The 21,374-nt window shown below is 49.7% G+C and overlaps 1 protein-coding gene across 8 annotated transcripts in view; it reads left to right on the plus strand.

Moving 5' to 3' along the window:
- The window catches only part of CASZ1 (castor zinc finger 1), a 243,292-nt gene that overhangs the window by 68,805 nt on the left and 153,113 nt on the right, over nucleotides 1–21,374 (plus strand). For all 8 annotated transcript variants that reach the window (XM_054222318.1, XM_054222316.1, XM_054222314.1 and 5 more), the window contains one exon: nucleotides 1,103–1,246. The gene's annotated coding sequence lies outside the window, so the exon portion shown is untranslated. The remainder of the gene's footprint in view (nucleotides 1–1,102; nucleotides 1,247–21,374) is intronic.

Consider the following 21,374-nt stretch of genomic DNA (forward strand, 5'->3'; position numbering starts at 1 on the left):
TTAAATTGACACAAAGGTTGCTGGTTGCAGGGTTCTGACTTCTTTGGCTCCATTTTCTTTGGCCCGGCACCTATCACAAATTGATCTCAACAACCCTCTTTTGTTTTGCTTCTTTTATTTTTGTCTGATGGAAATTAAAAAAAACCACCAACAACAAAACCCTCCAGTTTACAATCCCACCTCACAGAAGAGTCTGAAGCCTCTGAGCTTCTGTCAAATGTTGAAGCTAGGACATTTTTTAATTTTGTAAGTAAGGTAAAAGTTCTTGTTCTTTTAATCTGTGTACTTTATATATTTCCTCCAATGCAGGAAATGGAAGGGAATTGTCTTAACTGTCTAGGGAAAGCGGGGAGAAGAGTGAAACCTGTTGCAAAGGTAGCAGTGTGCATCCAAGGAGCACAGGAAGGGAAGTGGGACTTTTGTTGTCCAGCTCTTGGACCAAAATTTGAGAGATTTAGTTTTGGTTCTTGATTCTGCCTCAGATTTGCCAAGTGACCTTTGGCAAGTCACTTAATTACTGTGTGCCTCACTAAACTGGAAATAATAATTCTTCCTTTGTCTCATCTGGTTATATTTGTAACATCTTTGGGGCTGAGGAGTTACATCTGATGTCGGGGTGTAGGAGACTGATGATAGAGCTCCGTTCTACCGGTAGTTGTAAGATGAACACAAGCGAATGATTGCCCCACAAAGGAGGGGTGGCATCATGATCTCTCCTGGGCAGAAACACTCAGCTGGCTATGGGGGGGAAGCTCTTTGCAAGGAGTGGCTTAGTTCTGTAGGCTGCTTCTACAGCTGATTGACCTGGATTTTTTTCAGGGGAAAGTTGGAGTGCGCGGCCCACTGGATGGTCATCTAGGTGGTTTGTACCATGACTTTTGAGTTGCTAGCACCACACAGGGCAGAGAAGGAGATTGGGCTGCAATGTGTTTGGCAGGACGTGAAATGCCTTGCCTTGCTGGACTGTTGTGTGTGACCAAGGGCTGAGATCTGTGGGTGGCTGTGGCATTTGAGGCCGGCGTCATTGCTTGTGCTCATGATTCACCTGAGCTCTTGTACTGCTCAGTAGGGAATATTCATTTCCTTTTGATACTCTCCACAGGGCAAAGAGACTTCACCAAGTGAAGGGAAGCCATCAAATTCACACTGTCTTCGCCGGAGACCACCTCCAAAACAAAGAACCTGACTTTTCTCCTGGCTTTGTACACTGGAATGGACCTTGAAGCCTGTGACTTCTCAATGCAAGGTACTGGCTTTGTGTTCTGTGATCAAACCCTAAAGTAGGACTGGAGTGAGTGAATTTGGCTCTCCAAAGCCTCCATTCCAGTTCCTGGGGAATCTCTAGCCTTTAAAGTTTAGAAGAGCTGCTGAAAGTCATTGGTTTGGGTGGTAAATCCGTGGTGGGGTGTTGGTTTGTCTTGGTCTGGCTTACAAGTAGGACTGGGTTTACCCCTGACATCACTGCCCATTTCTGCACAGACAGAGGCACCCAGCTGACACAGCAAAGCGCTGGTTTGAATAGCTCCCTCTCTTAGCCTCCTTCTTCCTAATGAGCTGCTGTGCGGTATTAACAATTAGCTAAGTAGTATGCCAGAACAGGCTAGCACGGGAGTCCCCTCGGTAAGTATTGTGTGGGACAGTTTCTGATTGACTTGTTTCACAAAAGAAGAGGAGTTTGAAGATGTCTGTGGTCACAGTGGGAAACTCAGAAAGGTTGTGAGGGGGTGGGACTCTGTGTTTCTAAAAGCCATTTTACTTTCTTCACTGCTTGGCTCCCGTCACAGCTTCTCTACAAAGAAAGGTATGGCACAACATGGCCTAGAAGAAAGCAGCTGTGGGATAACAACAGTGGAACAATGTGTTTCTTCTCAATGGTTTGGGGATTTGGGAGGTACCTGGTGGCACTGCCATACTGCTACAGATAGAAGGGGCTGAGGATCCTCGCTGTGTCTGGGCTTTGTATGATGTTATGTCTTCTCTATATGGGGTAGAGGTTTTTTCAGTGGTGTCTCCATGCTGTGTTGGCACCATTAAATGATGACAGTGATGCGTGAATGAAGATCAGCAACCTGAAACGCCTGTGGGGATTGTGTATCACCATGTTCCTCTGTCTTTTGCTGCTGTGCCATAAATGATACCTGGGTGAAGCAGTGTATCCAAAGCTGTTGTGAGTCACAGGTACAGCTGCGACCTGAACTAGAAGGATCAGGGTGGAGGGACTGTATTGGCTTAGCAATAGGGAAGACAAGAAAAGTCACGGGGCTGAGATGTTGGTCTGGGGCTTCAGCTATCCCTGACCATCCCTGGCTGTGTGCGGCACAGGGGAATTTACTCATGTTCTGAGTGCCCTGCCTTAAAGAGCAACAGCCGTGATCCTCTAAGGCTCAGCAGGGCTTAGTGCTTTGCCACGTGTTCAGAGCCTACAGACCGGAGTGCTTTCAGTAAATCTGCCAGTAAATACAGTATGCTTCAGGATGGGATAAAGGTGAACTGTGCCTTCCCACACCTTCCTAGTTCTGAAACTCCTCCAGGGTCTGGCATGCTTTATTTGGAAAGCCTGGTTTTGAACTATTAATGTAGGGAACTACAGCCTTTATCCCTGTGTGAGCTGCTCTGGTGCCTGTATCCCCTTTTAGAGCAGTGGCACACGCCTTCCCAGGCCTCCAGAGGTGAGAGAGCTTCCCAAATTGGAGCTCTGCCCCAGGGAATAGGGTAGTGGAACATGAAGAGCCTTGAGGTTTTACTGAATAAGATACAAATTCTCAGGTTTGACTGCAGCAGGTAGATTTTCCACCAAACGTCCTTTTGTGCCTCTCCAGAGAGGCCCAATATCCAGGGGGAAAAGCTCTGCTGAGGAAGCTGCTGCATAGGTTCTGGGTCCATTTTTCCATCAGAGGGAGCTTTTCCTCTCACAGGTTTCTGCCTATGTAGCTCCTGGTATTGAAAGCCCTGCATGTCCATCTGACATGGACCTGGGGTGAGCAGGACCTCTGAGAAGGCAAGAGGAGGAGACTGATACATCAGGAATTCCTTCAGAGCTGAAGTGAACCTTAAGGTTCAGGTTCTTACAGATCAGTAATCCTTTTCGATGTTTGCCTTCTCCTCCTTGTACCTACTGGGTGTGTTGCCTGTACAAAGCTGAGTGTCCTTCAGGGGCTGTTTTCTGACGGACAGAAGCTCATTAGAGACAATAGAAATATTTCCCTTGACTCCAGCTGTTTTCTGAAGTCCCCCTAGTTCTACAAGCATCACTTCAGTGAAGGAGATGCATTTAGCCTTTCAGGCATGTGGCTTTGTGATCGCTCATGCTCTGGACTAGAAATCCCTGTGTTCCAGTCTTCAGCCCTGGAGCAAGTTGTATGGCTTCTACTTTCAAAACAAGCTCAATTTACTTTGGGCTACTGAGGCTGTTTGCACGTTCTCCAGAGCCCATCCCTAGGCTGTGATTGCTGTTTCACTCTCTGTTTATAAGCACAAGCTGGCTGTTTAGTCCTAGAGCTATAAGGGTTGGAGGGAGATTTCTTGTTCAGTTCATGAAGGGTAGCCTTTTATGTGGGGAAAAAGCTAAAAAAAACGGGGGGAAAGGATTAGAAATACCTGCTTTGTCTGTGTTTGAGTTTGCAAAATATTTCTCCTTGCCTCGATCGTAAAGTAAACGTAAATTTGGGGGTTAACTTGGTCTGACTGCGTTATTTTTGCTAGGATCCTTGGGATCACCACATAGGCACAACTGTGAAGGGAGTGAAGTGGGAACTCTGCCTTCCGCAGAACTGAAGCTGGCCCAGCCCCGACGGCTCAGATCCTGAGCTGGGGAATATGAAACAGCCTTGCAAAATCATTGTGGAAATTTACCCGCCTGTGTATGAAATCAACTTGCCTGCCTTTGCCAGGAGGAGTTTAACTTGCCCATTAAAATATACATCTATTTATGTATTACTTGTTCTGTGAGAGAAAATTTTCCCAGGCAGTTACAAAACTCAGTCTAGACTGTAACGTGTGGCATCTGGTGGTAACATGCCATATACATATATCTGAATACAGTATCTACTGTATCACCCTGGTTAAGAGTTAATAGCACGTATCTGGATTATAGCGAGGTCTTTCCGTTTACAGCACGCTCTCACTGGATAAAAGTTTGGCCCGGTTCCTGCCTGCACTGGTCTGAATGGGGCTCTACCCTGCCTGCTGCCATCCAGGTAAAGCAAGGCAGGCATTTCCATGCTGCCTGTTCTGACCTGTGGCCCCATGGTCTGCCTAGGCTGTAGGCAACAGTTCCTGGGCCGAGCTCTTCCAGTATGGCTGAGTTGAGGAGAGGGAAGATGTTAAAAGCCTGTCTGGGATAAGAGCAGGGTTGTCACATCCATCTGCTCAGGCCCTGACGAGCAGCTGATCCATATTGTTAACATATTGCCTGCCATATGGGCTAGCTCAGCTCTCCAGGAACGCTTGGGAGACCTGACCTCTAGTGTGACAAGATGTGAGCATGAAGGACGGGTTGACAACAGCCCTTGGGTCTCGGAGTGTGAAACCGTGTTTCAGCCACTTCTGCTGCCTTCCCTTGCGCTCACTCGCGCGCTGTCTCTGCCTGCCTCTCTCCCTCTCTTCTCTCTCTCTGAGGGTTTTTTCCTCCCTCCCCTCTTTTCCGCATCCCTGGTCTGCGCTAGATCAATGACCTTCACTCATAACCAGACTGGACAGTTCTGACTCCCTCCCCCGGGCCTTCGATCAGATGTTTGGTTGGCGGCTGTGGAAAGCTGAATGGGGGGAAGTCAAAGGAGGGGAAAGAGGATCATGTGCTCGGCGGGCCTTATAGCTGTCCTTGCCATATCTGGTCTGGGAATGGGACTGAAGCCTGATCCACTAAGGTCCTTCGCACCTCCTGCTCATTTGGATAACGGCAGACATTAATATAGCCTCCTAATGGAGGGCCAAGTCCAGCAACAAGATCTAAGCAGGTTGAAAAGGCTCAGAGGTTTAGGGAAGGGCCCTGGTACCAGGCTCTGAGGAGGGAACACATGCAAGGCTCTTGAGAGACACAGAATGTTTTAGTTTCAAACTAAAGGTAGGCACAGCCCAAAGCCCTTTCAGAAGCCCTGCTATGCCCAGCAGCTAGTGATTTTGCACCTACAGCCCTTCCATGGGAGGGCCAATAGTGGTCTGAAGTGCAAAAGCTGGAGAGGTTTTCCGGCAGTGAGGAAATCAGCTGGGCAGGATCCCTCCCAGGGGCTGAAGCAGCTCTGAGTACAGAGCCTGTGGCACAGTGAGATGCGAGCCCAGAGCTCACGTGTATGGGTACGTGGAGCAGCTTAGCCCCAAAGAAGCCCAGTGCTTAAGTGAGGGCTGACAGTTGCCTGGCTGACTGTTACGCAGGAGACTAGCCTGCCCAAAAACTCAGATGGAAAAAGGATGTTCAGTACTGGAGGAGACAGGACTGGGCCAGGCCTTCGTGGGTCCAGACCTTGCTTTCTCTGCCACCTTCAGTCATTTTTCTGACTTGTGGTATCCACAATCTCCTTGAGCCATTGCTGATGAAGATGGCCATCTCTTTCCTAAGGCTTCTGTCTTCACACTTGAACTTTATGGAGGTTAAATCCTGGCGCTGTTAAAGCAAGCACAAGTTTTGCCATAAACCTCAGTGGAGTCAGGATTTCAGCCTTGGCTCCTCAGAAGAGGATCGGGATGTTTCCCAATCTTTCTTACCCATCAGCCCTGTCAGACCTGCGGGCATGATTTATTTGTCTTTTAGTCTCCTCAAGTAAGGGTTGCCTTTTTTTTTGAACACCTGTCCTGTGAAAGTCAATATTCTCAAAAAAGCTGTGATTTCACCCTACTGCTCTCCAGAAAGGTTTTAGACTGGTTTAGGTGCTTTTGTCGCTCTCCTTCCCCATATTCCTGCAATTGCAATGAACATTAATAGTGTTTATTTGTAGAGAGGAGCCCACTGAGGTATTGCAAAATAAAACACAGTGATGAGTCGTGGTTTATTTACTCAAGCTTCACTGATGTAACAAAACTGATTTTATGCTAATAATGACTCAGAAGCAGAGTTGGGAGGAGAAGTCTGACAGTATTTCTTCCTATCCTTACTAGGTCCAATGGCAGTTCTCTCAGCTGGGCAGCAATACCATAGCACCCCAATGAAACAGCGAGCTAAAAGAAAAGGTTAATAGTGCTCTGCCAGTTTGCGGGGTTCCACTAGACATGTAGAAACACATTCAGCTCTGGTGGGCACTGTGTGTGGGGCTGTTTGTCCGTCTGTCAGGCAGCTGTCCAGCGGGAACCAACAGGGACGCTGACCTGCTGGAGTTCCTCAAGGAAAACCGGTTGGAAAGCACTTGGAGCAATCAGTGCTAAGTATGCACATGAGTGTTCGAGGGAAATGCATGTTCAAAATGTAGTTCTCAGAAATCTGTTGATAAAAACAAAAAAATGTGAAAAATGAACAAATACTGTAAAGTGAATGTGATCTGTTCTCTCATGTCTTCTACTGGGGGCTCATTCCAGAGGTGGTGCTCAGCCCACGGGGGCAGTACCGCAGGTGAGGCTTATCTCACTACTTGAGCTGAATATGGAAAGATTTTTTAGCATATTGCCTCTGACAAATTCTGTATTAATGCTGGGGCTTTTTTTTGTTATTACTGCAGTTATATATTAACCATTAAGAGCCACAGGTAAGCCATCTGCTGATGTAAAGCAGCAGAGCTGCATTTTCAGCCAGCAGAACGATCCTGATTTTTGCCAGGGTAGTTTACGATCTGTCCCAGTGTCTTTCTTGTGATTCTTGCTGAGTTTGTCTTAGCTGTACATTAATAGAACATACAAGAGAAAAGAGGAGAGGGCAAACTGAGGTGAGTTTGAAAGTAAAATGAGCAAACAATATTGCTAGCCTTGTCCTTTCAGAAGTCAAAAGCTACTCCCCTCCTCCCCCCAATTATAAGACTTAATAATACCAAGGTTTCTATGTGTTTGGGATGCACACAGATCACATTTCAGGTTGCTGTGCCCTGCTAGTGGGAGAGCAGAGGGAGGGATAGCACTATACATACATTGTTGTACAAAACAAAATTCTTAGGTAACTTGCAAGATCTCAGGCTTTAAGAAAAACACAGAGCCTTGCAATGTTGACTAGAGTTGGCACATGGGAGCAATTCCTGCTTGATTACCACGTCCCTGAAGTGTGCTGACCTAGAGAACAGCCTACTCGGGAACCTGGTTGCCATCCTCCCTCACCAGGGCTAGTTACAACAGGAGCTGAAGTCAGTTTGCCCAAAGGCCAGGAAGGTTTTGATAGACTTGTTTTACCTGGGGCAGTGGAGCAGTGCAGATCCTACCTGAGCTGGTCAATATGGTGTGGGGCAGAAGGAGTTTGTCCTCTCTGATATCCGATCTTTGAGGAACTGGTAGGTAGCTGGACATCCTCAATCCCTGAAGCAGTTAGGGATGAAGGTAGAGACCTGTCCTGAGGATGGAGTGAGGAGAGCTTCTTGGCATCTTCTGCTGGAGCAGCACAACCCAGCACTGCTGCCTGCTGTGCCAGTTCCATGAGGCAGCTGGGCTCTGTCTTTCCCCTGCAGGAGGCTCAGGCTCCTTCCTTTGCACATGTAGCGCTGGCTTTCCCAGTCCAGGGGAAGCTGCTGGATGACGAGGGGTAGTTCCCTCACCTATCCCTGACTTCCCAGCACTCCTAACCTGGGAGTGGCTAGCCAGGGGGAAAGTGCAGGTACCCTCTCCTGGAACGAGCTATCCAAGCAGGGCCTGAACAAGGAACAGGGACCATTTCAGTTGCATGTGGACAGTACTGTGGTTCCAGGCTTTTGGCCCAAAGTTTAAAAATTCACACAACGTTCCCCTGGCAGAGCTGCCTCTTGCCCCTTTCCCAGCTGCAGAGAGAGGTGAAGGTGCTTCCCAGGACCCTACCAAATCAGTCACCTAGAAACTTCTGGGCTTGCTCTTTGACCCCTGCCACAATAGCTATCCTGCCTTATGCTGTTCTCTTCTACCCATTTCTTACTCATTCCCCTGTGCCACTTTTTATGGGTTCGCCAGAAAGGAGAGGAGATTTTTCTTTCCCTTGTTTGCTTCACTCCATTACTCCCATCTGTTCATCCAGGCCCTTAGTCCCTTTGTTTTTCAGAGTTGTATGGATTTGGGCTTTCTGTTTGCTCTCTGGGATGCTCTTCTGGACAAGGCTGGTGTGGGAAGGAGGTCTGGTTCACAGGCCAGCACGAGGGGTGGGGGAAATGTGCCTCTTCAAATTAATCAGAATTTTCTCCTCCAGAAATGCTAATGGGGGAAAAGCAATTAAAGCAGACTGTTTTTTATTAAGTAATCTGTGTTAAGAGCTTGTAATGAAGTTTAGTGCCGTTGTGACTCGATATTTCAGCTTCATCGGTTTGAGTCAAAACAATCCAAAGTGGGAAGGGAGCGAGGAGGTGAGCTGCTCCCCAGCATCAGTTGCGCTGACTCTTTCCAGCTTGCTCTTGCAGGCTTTCCAGTATAATGCGTATGAGACTCCTCACTCTTTATCCTGCCCAGGAGACCATAAGAAAGGGGGCTTTTAAATGCATGCATACAAACTGTATGGCTTCTTCTGGTTTAAAATACCTGCTCTCAAAGCGGGGATGACCATGGCCGCTTGGAACAGCTTTTGCCTTGTTTTTTGAGGTAGTTGCAAATACTGAGTTTTCTGTAGGGAGTGATGAGTGGACAAGGAACGGCAGAGGGAAGGTGGCAGCGAGGAGCCGTGAGACCCTCCAGCCGGGTGCTGCATGCCTCTGAGCAGGTTCCTAAAGCTTTTCCAACATACAGAAAAGTTTTAGCTGCCACAGGGTGAGGGTGGGGATGGTGCCTGCCATTCCTGTCCTTTGCACCTCCAGGCCTGTGCTCACTCCCCTCTGAGCAGCGCAGCCCTGCGACCTGGCAGCAAACTGCTGGGGGGATTCGAGCGGCTGTGGAAGTAGCCCGTCTCCTCCTCCTCCCCTTCCTCCCACCCCAGGAGAAGGCAAGAGGAAAAAGGGACAATGTCCCTTTAAACAACTACATGCCAAGCCTCTGCCGTCCTGTTTTATCTGAAGTCCAACCGCATGTTGTTCCAGGGCCGATCCGCTTTAGCTAATTAATAATCTGACAGGAGCCACCCAAGGGATTAGCTGCTGAGACGAGCTAGACCAAACCCCCAGCAAATGAGCCCCGCACTCCCTGGGGACTCGGAGGTGACTTTGGGGGGCAGGGGGCTGCACCACATGCAGAAGGGTGTCGAGGCCCTGAAGGGGATTTATGGCATCTGGGAGGGTGAAGGGGGAGGCGAGGGGTTACAATTTATGAGATGTAAACTAATAAATCAGTTAGTTGAGGAGGGGAAAGGGGGAGCACCAAATTAAAAGATAACGTCTTAAAGGAACAGTGTAAATTGATGGCGCTCCCTGTGGCAGGGGACACCAGGAGAGTTCCCAGTGCAGACCAGTTGAAGCTTCCTCTGCACTGGCTGCCTGGGAGAGAGGAAGAGGAAGACTGCAAACCAAACGAAAAAAGGGTGTTGATGGGAACTGAGAGGGAGGGAGATGTATCTTTGTGCAGTTTATGCAAATAGATGATGGGTTGGCTTTTGTGGCAAAGGCAGCAACTAGAAGGAAGGCATGAGGCCACGTCTTTTGATCACAGAAGACAGGGGCTCTGGGCCTGGGAGGGTTTGGTGGGTGCATGGTCATCCTCTGCACTTAGTCCCCCCATATGATTAGGCTTCCAGCCTTGTAGGGAGCTCTTTGGTTCCCTACTTGGTAAATGAGATTAGTGGAGTGGGTCAGCTTGGAGCAAGACAAGTTACTCTTAGGAGAGCTGTCTGAAGACAGAGTGTGATATATTTTCTTCTCCAAATTTGCCTTTTTAGTGACTCTTCAGGTAGTGACAGGATTTGGAGTTTGCACCTGAGGCAAGTGTTTGGTTTTGTTCTGGAGGCTTGTGGAAGTCTGGAACTCTTCCTGGTGGTGAAGATCCATTTCAGATTCTCTTCTGATTTCAGGAGCTGTGTGCCTGCTGGGTAGGGCATAGGTTTTCCCCTGCCTTTTCCGCTGACCAGTCCCAAAGCTGTTCTGCATGTTGTCTTTCTATACCAGACTCTTCTGGTGCCTTGAAACCTCTCCCAGGCCAAGGTTCTTTCTGAGAACGTGCCCAGGCCTCAGCTCTCTCTAGGGGCTGCTCTAATGCAAATGGTAATGCAAGATGGGATTTCCAAAAGCCTTCTTAGGGAGATTTGTAATCCCTGCCCCATGACGGTGCTAGACACAAGCTAATGGAGAGGGACCTGTGTGAGCTCTCTCCGTAGACCCAGAGCAAGCCTCTGAACACTTGCCAAAGGCCAAGCTTTTGACGTTGTTCCCTGCAAGGGCGGAGACTCCTTTATTTTCTCCATCCCTACAGCAGACCCAGGTCAGCATGGCCCCTTCCCTCTCCTGGGCTGTGGAGCGAGGCTGTGGCTGTGGAGCGGCAGGCGGTCCCAGGAGCCGGGTGAGCTTCTCCTGCCCCACCCCACCCTGCAGCACCCCATGGCCTGAAGCCAGCCCGAGCCCCTGCGGCCAGCCCGGAATGAGCCACAAGCAGCTCTGAGGTGGTCGCTGGGGAACGCCTCTTTGCTGAAGGGGTCTTGGGCTCGTGTGGGAGCTGCCCTGGGGGAGCTTAGCACAGAGCCTGCAAGATCGCTCTTCCAGTGGGGCAACTGCATTAAGCAAACAAAACTCATCTGACTTCTTCTTCTACATATTTCCATCTAGACAGCTACCTTGTAGCTTGCAGGGTCCCCAACACGGACATGTTGTGCTGGGACTGCTTCTTGTTGTGATCTCAAAAGGCATGGAGTTGAGAGGGAGCAGTCCTGTCCCTTGCTGGAGCTGAACTGTGATACTGAGCCACCTTCCTTTCTGGGCAGCTTTGATGGGCACTACCTTGGGCCTGGGCCACCAGAGTGGTCTAGAGCCGCTGGAAACCTCTTTCTGCCCTCCTGCCAGCACTACACCATCCCATCCCATCCCATCCTATCCCATGGCACCCCTCCTCATCCTGCTGTGCTTAGGCAGCCTTGTGGTGGGAGTGCGTGGGGAGGCTCTTCCGGAGGCTAGGCTGGCAGTCGCGCCGTCGCAGCCTCTCATACACACAGCCGCGGTTTGGCCTCCCTCCTGCAAAGCTGCCAGTGGCCCACGCTGCCTCCTGACCAACATCATTAGTGCGGGTATTTATATTTCATTAACAACATTAAGCCAAAATGGTATTAAAAGCAACACCAATGATAAATAGCTTATTAATAAACAGGGAACCGGCTGTACCACGCGCAAATTCAATCCCTTCCTAAACATGTCTCTACCACTAAAACCAGCCATTTAACTCCTGCTATCCTGGAGAAATTTGAAGGATGCTTTGGGGGAGGATGGGAATCAGATAAAAACAGGGCGTGGGGGGGACACCATGTCATGCAGTTGGGTTCTTACTAGGGCAGCTGACAGGTGGGAAGAAGGTGTAGATCTCTCAAAGTGCCACTATATTTCCACTATTGGCTGGGACGTGTTTGATTCTGTGGTTTTAGTGTAATTTTGATTGTATTAAAACAGCAGTAGTACAGAGAGCGTGAAACAAATAAGCAGAGAGATTTAAGATGCAAGTGAGTGTCTACCTTTGATTTTACCGTCCTTTGCCCTGTTTCTCCCGCACACCTCTCCCTGGCTTGGGCAGTACCATCCACAGCAGCCACCAGCACAAAATCTCTTGCCTGCACCAAGCCCAGTCTCTGCCAGTGATCTCTGAGGACAGCCAGCTCTGTCCTCATTCCTCCCTGTGTGTTTATTCTAGGGATTAAGAATGTTAAAAATGTGGCTTTTCTTGTAAGCTTGTCAATCAGTTTATTATTTTTATTTTTTGTTTTTGTTTGCCCCCAACTCCTTATTCTCTGAAATGACTTCCCATGCTCCTGCCCCACCCTAAGTACAAAGGCTCTTTTATTGCTCTTCCTGCTCCTTCTTTCAGCAGTAAATTAATTGCCTCAGAAACTTGGATGACTTTGGAGTCGGAGGCCCCCCCCTCAAACCACCTCTGGGTTTCTCAGAGGAGAGGTTCCCTTCTCCAAACACAGCCCGTGCACTTTCCCAGCAGGGAGGACGTGGTGCAGGGCTTTGCCTCGCTTGATCACACTCCTGCCACGCAGCGCAAGCTGCTGCCTCCTTTGCATCCCGACACACTCCTCTGCTCCCAGGGCACGTGGGTCCCCCTGCTCTCCCACATCCAGGGTATGGTCAGTACCATGTGCAACCTGCACGCAACACCCCACATGCCTTATCTCCAACGGCAGCAGCGGCAGGTCCTGGGCATGCTCTGGGCCCTTGCTGCCTGTGTAGGCATGCTTTCCATGCAGCTCCCCAAAACTGGGCAGCTCTCCAGTTGGTGATGCTCATCTGTATCGCTCTGACTGCATGCACCTTGCTGGCTTAGGTTGCAGCGATTGCAGGTATAAGACACTAACTTTGTGATCTCCCTGCTGTGGATTGGTTTGCTCGCCTTTCAGCTTGCGTCACCCAAAGGGCTTTACATGAAGAATGAGCCCTCATCCCTACCCTGACCATGTCTGAATGTCGGATTTCACTTGTAAACAGTGCTGCAGTAAGCTTAATTTTCTGCACTTCTGTGCCTAAGCACAGTGGTGGTCCTGAATTTAGGATTTGAGGTGCAGCTGGAATCTTTCTGCCGCCTCCTCTCCTAGTCCTTAGATCCTTCTGTTACAGGCTGGGCACAGAGTGGATGGGAAGGAAGCACAAGAAAGTTGCAGAGCTGGCTGGACTCATCTCCATGGCCTGTATCTTGCACATGATGGAGAGCAACTTAACCAAAAAGAGTGTTTTATCATTTGTTTGCATGCTAGCGTGGGCAGTATCATGGATCGCATGTCTCCTGGTTAGCTGAACTGTGAATTGTGTGTCCTGACAGACTCACGTAAGAGAGGAAACTCATCAGAACCTGCCTGTTCCAGGCCCAGCTGATTGTTGCAGGGTCTGTCCCTTACTCACGTGAGCATCAAGACATTCAGATATTCAGAGCAGGGAGGGGAGGGGGAGTGAAGGGAGAGAAACCAGGCATCAAGATAATCATGATTTCCCCAGAGCCGTGTAGGGAGCTCAGAGGCTGATATCCAGCAGCATCTCTTCCGTCTCGCTCTTGCCACAGCATTGAGGATAAACAAAAAAACCCTGGTGCTGCTTACCTTCTCAGGTCCCCAGTCCTCATCCGGGGGCATCCCTTCCTGCAGGGAGCTTGGCAGAGCCGGATCAGGAGGGAGAGTTGGCTGTGCTCATACCCTTTCTTCTGGGGGCTTGGAAGGGCTCAGAGAGTGGGAGATGCAGCCTGGGAGTTGGCCGTAGCACTGGATGAGCATCTTGTCTGTAGATGGACAGAGAACACAGAGGGGACCCAGCAGCCTGGGAGCTGCCTAGTTGTAGGCAATAGAGTTTCCTACAGCCAGCAGGAAGAGGGAATAGATTCGATGGAAATACCCTGTACAACTAGTAACTGTGAGTTGGTGAGGGGAGGGTTTCTGAGGAAAAACCTTTGAGCTTTTCATCCTGAAGCCATTCCTGGAAATATCCCTGAGGCAGCTTTGTTAAACCCTCCTGTCCACTGGGAAGACCACCCCTGCCTGGTGACAGTGGCACCATATAAGGATGCTGCCAAGGCTTCTTAGGACTGAAGGTGATAAATGTGGCTTTCCCCCTTAGTCCTTCTCTGTTACTATGCTTCCTTTTCATACTTATGGAAGGATGTCTGTTACATATAAATTACTGTCGCCTACTATATCTCAGGCTTTTTCTCCTTTGAATAACCAAACGAGGATGTAAGGTCTTTGCTTTTTACTGTGGAGAGGACTAGCCCCTGCATAAGAGACTTTTAGGTAGAAGGGAGCATAAGCTTCCCCCATCTGCTGAGGCAGATGTTTCATAGGAAGTTCTTACGTGCTCCTGGGACGACCCTCTCTGCCAGTTAGGAAGGAGATTATTGTGGAAGCTGTCTCACGTCGGCTCTGTGTCTGAGGGATGAGGGCTGCGAGCTGTGTCCTATTTTGTACCCTGACAGTAGGAGAACAGGTAGACCTGAACTGGTGTTTTATGTCCGAGGGGTGGCTTCTTACAGGACATGCAGCCGTGTTGCCGGTGGGATCGATCTGTACCCAGCTCCCAAACTATTGCACTATTGCACGCCCACCCCTAGCAATTTTGCAAACTCCAGGAGCTGCCTGTTCCATTGCAGCTCTCTCTATGGAGCGTCTTCCCTTGAAAGGAATTTTAATCAAACTTGACTGAGGAGTGCTGAAAAACATGAGGAAGTAATTAGAAATATGAATTTACAGCCTGCTGGAGTACCTCCCTCTCTTTCTCTCTCTCTGCATAACGCCTGTGTTTACCCGTGTTTCCTACCGTTACCAGTCTCATTCTTCAAGCCCTCCTCCACTTCACTACCTTTGTCCAAACCTGGCGTGTCAGATTTGTGACCCTCAGTGCTGCGTCAGAGAGAAGAGAAAAGGTAGAGCCAGTTCTGGGGAAAATTGTGGCCCTCACTTTCTTCTATGAGGCAGTAATAAGCCAGCAGGAGGACAGTCCCAGGAGGAAGTTGCAGGTTCCCTGAAGGAAATTGGCTGGAACAGCCTCCCTGATTGTCTGTGATTTCCCAGCTAGATAGGCCCCAGGGGAGGGGGTAGGCTGGAGTAGAGTGGAATCAGCCTGGAAATTAGGATGGGCCGGAAGCTTCCTCCATAAGGTGTTATTTTCTCATTTATGCTATTTTTGAAGGTCTTTTTTTTGGTTTTCACGCATGAAACCATTATTCTGGGAAGGCTCTGAGCTTGGATGACTGCAGGATCCATAACTAGCTCCTAGGGATAGTCACATACTCCAGAGCCATTCACAGGTCACATACTCCAGTACTGTTGGCTCTTACGCCCTGATTCCAGCTTGTGTGTCTTTCTCCTTATGTCCCATGTATGCACATGGTGAGTCTGTGCATTGCCTGTATAGAATGGAGAGCTTTTGGCTGTCTGCTCAGTGCACACCAGAGATTTTAAGCCCTTCGCAGAGGGGAGAGGAGAATTGCGTGGGTGAGACTCCAAACCCAGTCCAGTTGCCTTGGGCAGGAATTAAGGGGCAAGGTGTGAACTGTGTGTGGGGGTAGCAGAAGAGCTAAAACACTCAGGCACTTCTCTCATCTTCACTTTGCTTTCTTCTTAAAGCAATAGAAGAAATGGCTGGCAAGTTACTGGGCACCTGGGAATGTAACTGTTTATAGACAGTTGCCTGCCTGTGTGGGGATTAGGAGGAGTTCTGAATTTATTGGTGAAATTTAGCAGAAATAGGTAAATTTGTCTGGATAATCCTTCAGTGCATTGAAGAACAAGCTGCTTCTAACCTGTAGCTTTTTTTCTTTTTTTTTTTTCCCCTTTTTTGAGGGTTAGGCCCTAGGGGCAATTCATTTTCCTTGGCCCTAACGGGGCCAGAGAGCCAGCTGTCTCAACACAAACAGGGGAGGGCATTCCCTGCGTCTCTGGCAGGCATCTGGTGTGGGGTGGGGTTGAACGTAAGGGTCTGAAGCCCCCCGGGGTTACGAGGTGCCTGACTCAAATCTGAGTTTCAGTGGCTCGGGCTCTTATCTTCTGGACAGCAAAAAGAAACCGACCCCAAATGCTTTTCCCAAATCTGCTATCAAAGAGGCTGCTACCATGGCCTTACCCTGGGCTGTTTGGTGATGAAGGAGAGAAGGGGGAGTAGCATAAGTACTCCCTCGGGATCCCCTCTTACACTCTCATTTTCCTGTAACCACTTTGGGTTTTTGGCTAATTAAAGACTCTGAGCTGTTTTCAGCCTGTGGGGTTTCTTTTATTTGGTTCCTCAGCAATTAACTTTTTTACTGAACAAAGTTTTGATTGAACTGGGTAGGATCTGGGCCCCATGTCTTGGTTTAAACTTTCAGGTCCTTTCTCTGTGGCCCTGTGAATCCATGCCCTTTCCTATCCCTTCAGTGGCCGAGCACCACCTTCTCTTCCTCCGCTGATAATTCTTCTCAGTGCTGTCCACTGCCTTTGTGCTTTCTTCTCCACCCTCACTCTCACCAAGTCCTTTCTTCTGCCAAGAAAAGGAGGACCCAGAAGCCTTTTTGCCCCATCTTCAGTGGGCCAGGAGCCTTATTTGTTCCAAGTTGCAGAAGCTTCCCTCTGTGCAGCGATTTTCCCATGACATAGTCCCAAGGGGTTGGGAAGAACCTGAGCTGCAGGACAAGCCTGTCTGTGAGCAGCCGTGCCCGTTCTGCTCCGGGGTCTCAGGGTGTTCATGGGCTTAGTTCCCTCCTTGCCTGGTGCTTCAGCCGTTTCCTCAGTACGTCTCTCGCTTTCCTTACATTGGGAAGGGCTCTGGGTTTCTGTCTTCCCCTCGAGGTCCATGTGGCCGAGGCTGTCCAGGCAGCAGGTTAGATGTCCACATGCCTGAATCAGCTGGCCCAGGTCCCATCCGCACCAGGGGCCCTGCAGCACCTCTGTGGTAGCTGAGAACCTCTGCTCTGCTCTGCTCTGCTCTTAGAGCTGGTGCTTGTCCTCACCTCTCAGGGACCCCTCTTTGGATGACCAAGGTCATAAACCTCCACACCCAGTGGAGGCACTGGCCTCCCCTCCTGAAGGGCCTGATCCTATCTCGAGCTCTTTGCTGACTGTCTTGGCACAGCTGAGAGCACCTGACTTGCGCCACGCTCTGTGCTGGCTCCTCCATCCCCTTCTTAACAGAGTGAAAGGGCGGCCTTCTCCCACTCGGCTTGGAAACTCTTTCCCCAGCTGTTTTGGCGTCCTGCAACCCGCTGAGCTCCTGCCAGACATTTGCACGAGGTAACAAGTGCTGGATGTATTTGTTATTCTGAGGGTTGGGGCTTTTTGTTGTTGTTGTTTTCCCCGAGAGCTGTTTCCTTTGCTGTTGTGTGGCGGTGTAGGCAGCTGTCCCTTTCAATAAGAAGCGTGGGCACCAAAGTGCCGCCCCATCCTCGGGCTGGTTTCACCCTCCCTCGCCCCCCCCAGCCCATTCCCTGTGGTGAGTGTGCCCACGCCAGCGGGGCGTGCGGGCAAGCGTGCACGAGCTTTGGCTTGCAGTGCAAGCGCACCTGCAGCGCGGGCACACACACACAGGCGCTGGCGGGGTGTGCCGGCACCGCCGTGCACGCTCCCCTTGGCGCCCGCTGAGCCGTGGGTGTGCATGCCGTTGCACTTCCCAGCCGGCCGCCCCGCCGTCCTCTCCTGTCCGTCCTGTCTGTGCCCACACGTGCTCGTGTGCCCGCACGCTCTGCACGAGGGACTCGTACCCTGCACATCCCGCAGCAGCCCTTCAGCATGCAGGAATCTGGACAAACTTTTTTTTTTAAAAAGGGAAAATGACAGCTGTTTGCTCCCCCCCCCCCCCAAAAAAAAGGCAAATGAAACACAAATTAAACCCCCATCCTACCGTGTGTGCATACACTGAACTTTCTGTCATCTGTAGAAAATAGCCAACCTCATCCCCAAATGCTGGAGGTCTGAGACAGTTGGAGTGCAGGAGGGAGAAAAACCGTGGTTTCCAAGGACTGATTAGATGGCATGCCAAGTGTATTAAATTTTGCAGACATTTTAACAGCAATATGCTAGATAGTTGGGTGTCCCCTGAGGCTGCTGGATTTTTTATATCCTTCACAGAAGGTCAAAGCCCTCTTCTGCCTGCCCCCCTCCCTCTCTCTCTGCTGTCTCTCTCTCTCTCATTCTGTGTCCCTTTCTCTCTCTGTCACCATCCCTCTTTCCCTTTCTCTCTCTCTTATTTTTCTTTGTGCACTTTCTCCGTCTATTTTGCTCTGTGTGTGTAAAATAAAAGATCAGTCATTTGTGAGTTCCCCAGTGAGTGGAAACTCTCGCACTCCCTGTGGTCTCCACGCACAGAGATGGGTAATGCTGGGGCTTTCCCCTCTCTTTTCTGCACTTTGTTTTGGGGAAAATATGTTTTCCTCCCTTCACTCCCCAAACATCAGTGCTCTCCCCTTTTTTTATTTTTGTAGGAAAAAAAAAAGGGCAGGAAAAGAATCCATCTGGCATATGAATAATTGAAATGGCTCAACTCTGTTCCTGTTGCTGTTGTTTGCTCTCAGTTCTTCCTCCCCCGCCCCAACCATAGCATCCCCCCCGGGGCAGGGGAGTCGGAGGTAGAGATGTATTGATTCATGTGAGGGAGGAGGTATGGGGGGGTCGGCACGCCGCTCGTCCGTTCCCCCAGAGCTTGGTGCTGAGGACAGTGTGCGGTTTTGGGGGCGCAGGGGCTGGGAGTGAAGGTTGCTCTTCCCAGTGTCGGTGTGAGGCCTCTCCTGTGCCACGGTGCCTGGCCGGCCCCGGGAGCAATTCCCCAGGCGACTCGCAGCATTCACCCTGCGGTGCCGCCGGCCTCCCTCGCTGGCTCGGGCTGCTTTGCAGGTGCCTGTGGGTGCTGGGGGAGGCAGAACGTGCCCCTCATAAGTGGTGACAGGTTCTACTCTCCCCACAGCATCTTCCTTTCTGCTTGCTCGCTCCTGTGCCTCGGAGACTTCCCGTCTGAGCCCCGCTCCGTGGCAGAGCTGCGCAGGATGGGGGCCTGCCGTGCCGGCCCTCCCCGCAGCGTTCTGCAGCTCTCTCCAGCTGCTCTGCAGAGCCTCCATGTTCCCCTTGGTCGGCGCGGGGGATCCCAGTGCTGATCCCTCTCCCACAGCACTAGGGCAGAGCTGCCGACGGGGTAGCGTAAGGCTGCGCTTGCCTTGCACCGTGCTCCCTGTTGGGTGGGTGCCATGAGTGACCTTACAGGTTAAACTTTTTAGGACATATATAGCAGTCTAAAAAAAATACCCTCCTCCTTCTGACCTAGTCCAGGTTCTCCAGTGCATGCCCGGGTTCTCCACCTTGGCCCTAAAATGCCGAACCTGCCGCCTTTTCAGTTTCAAAGTGCCTGAGCCAGCCAAGGTACTGGCACGCCTGGCATCCAGAGCACAGCTCTTGCTGTCTCTTTAAAACCATTTAGAGTAAAAACAAAGAACTTTAGTGCATTAATTCTGGATGAAGATGGGTCTCCAGATGACAGCCTGATCCATATTCTTCCCCACAAGGCAACTTCCATTTTCCTCCTCCCCATTGCCTCCTGCCCAGTCTCTCCTTCCCCTCCCTGTCTGTCTGTCTATCTGTCATTTTCCCAACTCTTTAGAAATGAAAAGCTGACATAAGGTGTTGAACCTTTAAATATACACATTGAGCTCCTTTTTTCTGTAGTTAGTAGGCTGCCTCTAATGAGTTGTATGTTTTGAAGAAGGTATTTGGTGTGTGTATTTGTGATTATACTTGGCAAGCGTTTGGGTGCGTGGTGTGTTTTTGGGGGATGTTTGTGTATTGTTGGGGAGGAGTTTATATTTAGGCTCTGTTTTTTGTGGTTTGGGTAGGTAATGTATGTATGGGTGAGATGTGTGTGTTTATCAAGCTATTTGTGTGTTTTTATTCTGTCTTGGTGTTTGTTGTGTGGGCATATGCCTATATAGTGTGTATGTATGTATATTTGTGTATGTTTTTTCTTGTGTGGGGCCAGTGTAGGAGTTTGGGCTTGAGTCATAAGGATTTTGTGTGTGTTTTAGGATACATACTCTGGGTATTACGTATGAGTTTTGTATGTAGTGTTTGCTATGTTTACTAATTTTATTAATTCTGGTGTTTGGAAGGATGGTCTTTGGTGAGTCTGGAGTGTGTTTGGAATGTGTTTTTTGTGAATGTGCTTTCATAAAATTACAAGAACGGCACCGAAGAGATGTTAGAAAATTGAAAAACCTTAGAAAAGATTGAGGAAGAGAGCCTGCTGGAAAATTCAGAAGCCTCTCATTAATAGCATTACTGGAGTTGTAGGTGTTCAAGGCCAGGAAATTTCCTACAAACTGAGAGAGAATTTCTTCCTTTTTTTTTTTTTTAATCTTTATTTAAAAAACCCAAGAAAAGAGAGAAAAAGCAAAAATATTTCAGATGACATTCAAATCACGTTCATTTTTTTATATATGTAGATACATAGGTCTTTTAATATAAAGACTCCTACACATGATACAAAAGTTGCATGTAAAATCTTTGGTAACCCAGCACTTGGTACAAATAATTAGATATTTATATCTAATAAAACTGGTTGGATGGGGAAATCACTCTCTTCTGTGCAGATTTCCATTTGAAGACAAGTTTCGGTGCTTGTGTTTGTTTTTTCTGACAGCAAAACCTGGGGTTTGGCACCGACAAAACATATTCCCTGTAAATACCTAAATATCTGTTCTCTGCCATAAACATTCAGAGATGTGCCCAATCATGTCAGAGGAGCCTATTTATCCACTTTGTGCTTTCATGTTACTTACAGTGCGCTTTGTGGAGAGGAGAAACGCGCAGCAAACTGTAAGCAAACAGGACAATTACTGTCCCGGGGACAAAGCAGCAGCGTCCATCGTACAGGCTGTGTGTCATACGGGTAGGTGGAGGCTCTAGCGCACACCCCTGCCCGACCAACGAGCCCCTTGCAGAGGGCAGCCAGAGGCCCCGCAACATGCGGGCAAACGCTGGAGATGGGCAGAGACCTCGAGATGCGCTGGTGGGCTGGTACCCTGGCACACGGTGCATCCCACGTCTCTGCATCCAGCCTTGTGCAGGACAGACTGTCGGCCACTTTGCTGCAGCTGCCGGAGGCGACGGGTCCCCGGTTAGCTTATTGCCATCCAGGTTAGATAAAGAAATCTGTTTTGTTTGGGCTGCCAGGTGAGCTGCCACCTTGGCACAGCAGCGGAAGGGGATGGCGGGCGGTGTTTGGCAGCAGGGTCCCTGTCGGTAGAGCAGCCGCTGGGCTGGCACGGCGAGAGCTGGAGTGCACGCGTTGATTTTCCCTGGTCTCATCCAGGAAGAACTGTGTCATGCAGCCAGTTGCTTGTTCTGTCTATCGATCATTGTTAACACAGTTTTCACTTGAAAATGCTGTGCTCCGGGCAGTTCGAAGGACGTTCAGCAAGGAGCTGAAGGGTAGGGGCTCCCGCTCTGCGTGGGGACAAGATTCTCATCCTTGCCCAAGCTGTGTAAATCCCTGAGTAACAGTACCATTATCCTGGGGGGAGGCTTTGATCTTGATTTACTCTAGTGTTGCTGCAAAAAGAGTCTGGCCCACTGCCTTGTGGAGGAGGTAAAATTACCACAGATAAAACCCAGTCAGCAGAGTGGAGTCTGGCTGCTTTTGTTCTCCAAACGGGCCTTGTGGCACTAGTTGTGCAAAGCAGGGGGGAAGGGGCCGTGCAGCAGGTACGGCTGGGCAAAGAGCAATTTCCTGCTT

This window comes from Rissa tridactyla, chromosome 16, assembly GCF_028500815.1.
Source record: "Rissa tridactyla isolate bRisTri1 chromosome 16, bRisTri1.patW.cur.20221130, whole genome shotgun sequence".
Lineage (NCBI taxonomy): Eukaryota > Metazoa > Chordata > Aves > Charadriiformes > Laridae > Rissa > Rissa tridactyla.